Raw genomic sequence first — 7,502 nt, 5'->3', positions numbered from 1 at the left:
GCACTTGAACTCTTATAATTTGGTCGGTTCTGTGACAGGAGGTGTGGCTGATCGGTAGGGACGACAATTTTATTGGACAGATCCTAATGGTTTTTGGGATAAAAAAGAAGAACAAAAAGAAACAAGGGTAATGTTCAGTAAAATAATTTGCGGATGAACAAGGACATGGTAAAAGTACAAGAGGTAGGGTGAAGAACTAACCTCGGGGACAGCAAAGTTGATGGCCATCTCTTCGCGAAAAGATGGTCGAAGACTTTGAGGATGGTGAAGAAAGGGCTTCGTTGGAGTTCTTGGAGCTCTCGAACAGCGCCGCCGCCAGAAAGGTGGAGTTGGGGCTGTAGAATGATGCGATGGAGAAGGAGTACCCGAGAAGGAACTATTTATAGGACGAAACGGGCCAGGGCAAATCTGACTTATCTCTTCGCCGTATCCGTGAAATCCGAGAGTACTCAGGTGGATATGGTAACTGTTCGCACGATAATCAAGGGATTGCGCAGGTGATTTGACAGGAAGCGGTCATAATCTAGAGATATTTCACTGTGCGGGATTTCCTGGTCGGTCCATCGGCAGCGCCTTGTAACGGTAATATTGCCGATGGACGAATAAAGTGGAGATGTCCGTTTGGAAGGATAAGATACTTAACTGTGCGAAATGTCCTACTCAGTCCACCGGTAGTTCTTTGTAACGGTAACATTGCCGATGGACGACTAAAGTGGAGATGTCTGTTTGGGAGGTTGAGGAATTCGAGGAATCTGTAGAGGGATCGGACCAAGGTTGTTCAGATTCGAGCTGTCGGTTACCAAATTGGGAGAATTAATTACGGAAAGGCATCATTGATGCAGAGAATTTCGGAGCATTAATGATTTCATACTCCAAAATTGGGGGCATGTGTTGACACCGTTTTTGGACACGTACCCAGGATCGGTAGAGTGTAGATCGGCAAGATGGGGCAACAGTGGCTGGTCTACAGGAGAGTTACCGATGAGAGTGGTTACCGATAAAGGGACAGTTGAATGTGGCTAAGTCTATGGATGCTGATGTGTTTGTGCCGATGGTCAGCGTCAACCCATGCCGATGGCTACGATGGGGTTTGCTGATGATTCGGAAGAGGAACCCGAAGGTTGCCGATTGGCTTGTGGTGGTGTCCCAGTTTGTCACGGGAGGATAGTTTTATGTTTTCCTTAGTTATTTAGATCGTTTTGTATACGGATTCTGTTTAATTCGGAATTCGAGTTCTAGTCGTGTCTGATTGTAGCTCTTTGAGCAGGGTACAAATATAGACCCTAGGGCCTTGTAGTTGACATCTATCAATCAATCAAACACCAGTTTTTACTCATATTCCAGCATCTACTTTTTCGATGACTTCGTCATATTTTCCTTTTCATTACGAGTTCTTAGGAGTTCGTCGACTTAAGCTCGGCGTATTCTCAAGTTCCATGTGAATACCTCTTGGCTGTGGCATCCGGGCGCATCGCTGTTGTCGGGACCAAAGTATTCGAGTTATCACCTTTGCTGATAGTAAGGTCAAATCGGCTGGCACGCCTTAACGTTTAAATCGGGTATTAGCCCTTTGTGTTTGCAGATCCAGCTTTTGCATCAACAGCTCCCGATGACCTTGGCCACCTCTTTCAACACCATGGCTCCGCCTCCTCCTATCGGGCCTGCTTGGATCGTCGACTCGGGAGCTACTTACCACACTAATCCCGACCCAGGAATACTCTCCTCCGTTCAGCCTCCTTCTTTTTCCCATCCTTCATCCATCATGGTCGCTAATGGCTCGTGTCTTCCTATCACATCCGTGGGAGCCGCCGGCACTCATGGCCCATTTCGTCTTCCCGACGTTCTTGTTGCACCTTCTATGGTTCACAACCTTCTTTCTATTCGCAAGTTTACTGCTGACAACTCCTGCTCTGTCGAGTTTGACTCTTCTGGTGTTACTGTGAAGGATTTGGCTTCTCGGCGTCCCCTCCTTCGATGCAACAACACGGGGCCACTTTACACTCTTCGCTTTCCGACTACGTCTTCTTCCTCGCCTCCTGCTTTGTCAGCTGCTTTCACCACCACCCCGTCCTCCACTATTTGGCACCGTCCTCTCGGCCATTCTGGTCGTGATGCCTTGACGCAGCTGAGTCATAGTTCTGACATTCAGTGCCCTCGAGCTCACGAGGAGCACTTGTGTCATGCGTGCCAGCTAGGCTGTCATGTTCGTCTTTCTTTTCCTTCTTCTTCCTCCCATACTACTCCTATGGACTTCTCCTGTCCTCAGCAACTCTGGTTACAAATACTATCTTGTGGTGGTCGATGATTTTTTGCATTATTCTTGGACCTTTCCTTTACATGCCAAGTCTGATGCTCTTCCCACGCTCCTCCACTTCTTCACTTGGGTGTCCACTCAGTTCGGCCTCACCATCAAGGCCGTCCAGTGCGACAATGGTCGAGAGTTCGATAACTCTTCCTCTCGTGCCTTCTTTCTCTCTCACGGTGTCCAGCTGCGCATGTCTTGCCTGTACTCCTCCTCTCAGAACGGCAAGGCTGAGTGCATGATTCGCACCACCACCGAGACCATGCGCACCCTCCTTCTTCAGGCGTCGCTCCCTGCGCGCTTCTGGCCCGAGAGCCTCCACACCTCCACCTACCTCCTTAACCGCCTTCCTTCTGTTGCCTGCCCAGCTCCCACACCTCACCATGCTCTGTTCGGCACCCCTCCTCAGTACGACCACCTTCGCATCTTCGGGTGTGCGTGCTACCCTAACACCACAGCCACTGCTCCCCACAAGCTGGCACCCCGTTCGACTCTCTGTGTCTTCCTCGGATACTCCCCGGACCACAAGGGGTACCGGTGCTATGATCTCACCTCTCGTCGGGTTCTCATCTCTCACCATGTGGTGTTTGATGAGTCTGTCTTCCCTTTCTCCACCACCACCACTCCGGCTTCCGCCCTTGACCTCGACTTCTTCTCGTCATGTCCCGCTGACCCGGTGGCCCAGCGACCTTTACTGTTTCCTACAGGTCTTGCTCGACCAAGTTCTTCACCGGCATCGTGTCCCGGCTCGCCGCCCACCGGCGTGGCCCCCGACTCGGTGCCTTGCACGGGTCCGGTGGCCACGCCCCTCCGGGTGGTTCCTGCCACTACGCCTATCGCGGGCCTGGGGACGCCGGTGTACGTTCCTCCGGCACCCTATGCCCAACCGGTGCCCGTTGCACCCTCGGCGCGCTTCGCCCAGCCGGTGCACGTCTACCAGCGCCGGGCGCGGGCGGTCCCTCCTCCGCCACTGGGGGTGGCCTCTCATTCGCCGGCGATGCCCCTGCCTCGGTCGCCACCGGTGGTGTCTCCTCCACCGTCGCCACCGCCACCACCGGTGGTCTCCTCTCCGCCGGCCACTCCTACTCCGCCACCGCAGGCCTCGACTACACGTGTTGTGTCACCGGTGTACCACCCGCCGCTTCTTCACCGCGACCCGCGTCATGTCCACCCGATGGTGACGCGGCACGCGGCTGGAACCCTGCAGTCCCGGGCTCTTGCAGCGATGTCCGGCGTCTCGCAGGTCTCTCCTGTACCCTCTTCCGTCCGCGCCGCCCTGTTGAACCCTCACTGGCGCCGCGCGATAGAAGAGGAGTACGCGGCGCTTCTCGCCAACCAGACTTGGGATCTGGTGCCGCGTCCATCTAGCGCCAACGTCGTCACCGGCAAGTGGTTCTGGACTCACAAGCGGCGGGTTGATGGCACCCTTGAGCGGTACAAGGCTAGTTGGGTTCTCTGGGGTTTCACTCAGCGCCCCGGGGTTGACTACGATGAGACCTTCAGTCCTGTGGTGAAGCCGGTGACCGTCCGCGCAGTGCTCTCTCTGGCCCTTGCTCGCTCTTGGCCGGTGCACTAGCTGGATGTGAAGAATGCTTTTCTGCACGGGCATCTTACTGAGACGGTCTACTGTAGTCAGCCAGCGGGATTTGTTGACTCCTCTCGTCCAGACATGGTCTGCCGGCTCAACAAGTCTCTCTACGGTCTCAAGCAGGCGCCTCGGGCATGGCACTCTCGGATTGCTGTTTTCTTGGTGACACTGGGGTTTGTGGAGGCCAAGTCAGATAATTCCCTGTTTATCAACCACCATGGAGCCGAGACTGTGTACCTGCTGCTCTATGTTGATGACATTGTCCTCACAGCTTCCAGTCCTTCACTATTGCACCGCATCATCAGCGCTCTTTAGCTGGAGTTCCCTCTGAAGGATCTAGGCATCCTCCATCACTTTCTCGGAGTCACTGTTGAGCCTCGTCCCACTGGGCTTCTTCTACACCAGCGGCAGTACACTCGATATCCTGGAGCGAGCAGGGATGACTGGCTGCAAGCCTTGCTCCACCCCAGTTGACACTCAGGGCAAGCTGTCTGTAACACTCCTAGTGTTAGCTTGCATGTTAACCATGAGCATTGCATCAACATAAGCATCATCATGATCACTCATGAGCATCATACCATGATCACATGCCATTTGCTACATGTACTATGTGATTGAATTGCTATAAGGCTTGCTCTGGTTGATTGTAGTGGGTGACTAATACTTACAAGTGTACATTGTCTTCCAAAATACTTTAATCATGTTTAGAACATCATTTGGAACAAAGTTCATGTTTAAGGTTTTGGCCAAAAATGCCCCTAAGTCATGGTTAACCCTAGATTAACCTAATTAACCCCCCTAGACCTCTTTTCAAAGATGTTTTTATGAAACTGGTGTTAGAGACCTTTCATGTAGATGACACCTAAAACAAAGTTGTAGTAAATTTCACAAGCTACAAAAGTTATGTTGATGACTTTTCATGAAAATGCTTGGAACCCATTCAAATTCTGCCCACAAGCCAAAAATCAGGGCTGATTTCACACTTAGCCGAATTTGGCTAAGTCTTGAATGACACAGTTTCGAGGTAGGGTCGTTGGGAGCCTTGTAGATTGAAATCCAGACCGAGTTAGGCTATGATCTTGTAAGCAAACTTGTAGAACTCGTGTAGCTCTGTCCAATGGACCAAATTCGAGCCAAAACCATCAGGTGAGCTAAGAGTAAAACGTCGACGAAGTTGGAGTTTCAGTCTCTGCAATCGGCCGATTCAGAAACCGATTCAGTTTGGACAGTCACCGTCCGCCGCCGCGTGTCCGGCCAGGTGTTGGCCATACACCGTCGGTGACCCCTCCTGTCAGCTCGGCGTTGTCCACAAGACGCCACGCACCGAGTGGACGCCTCAGACGCGCCATTCACCCCTCCAGTGCTCCACATTGCGTCCGCCTCCGTCCACAGCGAGCTCCGCCGTGTTTCGGCGAGCTGTTCCAGCCGTTCCACCGCGCCTCCGGCCAAGCCAGCCCGCCCAGAGCTCCGCCTCGACGTCCTCTACCTCGGCGTCACCTCCTTGGCCACTGTCGAGCACAGGTGAGACGGCATTGCCGAGCTCCGAGCTGCTCTCCCTCGCCGGAGTTCCGCCCGAGCTCACCGGCAACGTGGCCAGGCCTCTCTGCTCCAACATTTTCCTTCATTCTTGTTCCTATCGCTTCCTCTTGGCTCACTGATGCTCAGCGTGAAGCTCTACCGCGTCGCCATTGCCTAGATCCGCCGGCGTAAAGCTGCGCAGCGCCGCCGCTCCGCCATTCCTGACGGCGAGCACCCTAGGGTCCAGTAGAGCGCAAGTAAAGTTGGTCAACAGAGTCGCCTTGATGAGAGGAACACGTAGGTGCCCTTGGATCCGACCGAGACCTCGCCGTCGTTGAGCTTCGCCGGCGACGAGTGTCTCCCCTGTCTCTGTCTCTCTGACGCGCGGGTCCCGGGTGTCAGACTCTCCCTCTCACATCCCTGGTTCACTGTTTTGCAGATCCTATGTTGATTTTGAAAAATTCATATCTCAAGTTTTATAGATCCAAATGACATGGTTCCAATTTTGCTAAGCTCTAGTAGTCATCTAGTTTTTAATAAAAATATAAAACATGCCATGTTTTTGTGAAAATAATTAGATATAAATTAATCTTGGAGTTTTAGGAGGTAATTATATCTGGAGATCTGCTGATCTGTTGGTCATGCAAATTTAGGGTGTTGTTAATAATGATATGAATAGGCTCTGATAAATGTATCATGATTTTTGGATGCATGATTGTGAAGTTATAAATATTTCTTGTTCATATAGGAGTTTCTTGTGGTATTTTTAATAAATAAGCTATAGCTCCTTTTGTGGTGAAACTTGCTGAGTGATGTACTCATGTGTAGACAAAGCTAGGAAAAAATCTGAAATCTGTTGTTCGACACTGTTTGATAAGGGTTCACATTTATGCCTTGCATGCCTTTGTTAGCTTGTTATTTTTGTATCTCACAAACTCTATGTGCAAGTACCATGAATATTTTACAGTAAACTTGTGTTAGCATAAGTAGCTTGCTGTAATTTTCTTAGAATTTTTGGAGCAATTGGGATGCATGTTCATTAAATCACCTTAATAATTAAATAAATGAAAAAGGTGATGATAGAAATGAGTTTAGACCTTGCCATGATGTTTTCTAGTGTTTCTTAGACATGTTCTACCTACTGGTGCATTTGGATTGACCCTTTGAGGTATTCTTCTTATGTGCAAAATATTATTTTTGCTATTTATGCCTTTCCTAGAGCAATTCTGTGTAGCTGATAGGAAATGCTTAGGAACTAATTAAAGATGATGTTTTCTGGGAAACGTGTCTACAACAAACTTGTAGCTAACTTTCTTATCTACTTCGTGTCCAAGTTTCATGACATTTGGTGGAGTAGTTTAAAAGTTATGAATGTTATAAGTAGCTGCTGCAAAGTGCTTGCTCTCTGGATTTTCCAGGACAGCCAGCCAACTTTGTAGGTTTTAGCATAATTCGGCTGGGAATCATTCTGGGATGTCTAAAAGTGAAATGTAGATAATTTGCTAAGCTTTCCAGAAAGTATTTACTTGCTTAGTTTGGCCAACTGATGCTTAAGTTATAGCTGAAACTTGTAGCAAGTTGGTCTGCCCATGAAACCAGTGACTGAGTAGGAGTAGCTAGGATTGTTTAACTTGTCTAGTTAGTCTCTCTACCAGAGAAGAAGTATGCACTTACTTGTTATCCCATGATTCACTTAATTTTTGGAGTGTATGCTCATGTTATACCTTGTTTTATGTTCCTTTGGCTCTTCATTATGACATCATGCATCATATGTGCATTCTGTATATTTATCTCCTTGTCATGCATACATAGGTGTACCCAAGGGCGTGACCGTGTTGGAGTTCGAGCTGCCGGAGTCGGAAGGACAGCAAGGGGAGCTACCTCATGGAGCTGAGGAGGAGGACTTGCCGGAGTGCCCCGACCACCGTCCCTCTACTTACATCGAAGGCAAGCCCCGGAGCATTATAAGCCTCCTACTATTTTGGTTATCATATCTAGCTATCAATTGACTATGTTTATGTATTGTTGCATTAAGTGTTAGGCGTTGATATGACACCCTTGCTGCATAATGACTACCTTATCCACCTCATACCT

This window comes from Sorghum bicolor, chromosome 7 (genome assembly GCF_000003195.3).
Source record: "Sorghum bicolor cultivar BTx623 chromosome 7, Sorghum_bicolor_NCBIv3, whole genome shotgun sequence".
NCBI lineage: Eukaryota > Viridiplantae > Streptophyta > Magnoliopsida > Poales > Poaceae > Sorghum > Sorghum bicolor.
This window is presented reverse-complemented; position numbering follows the sequence as displayed.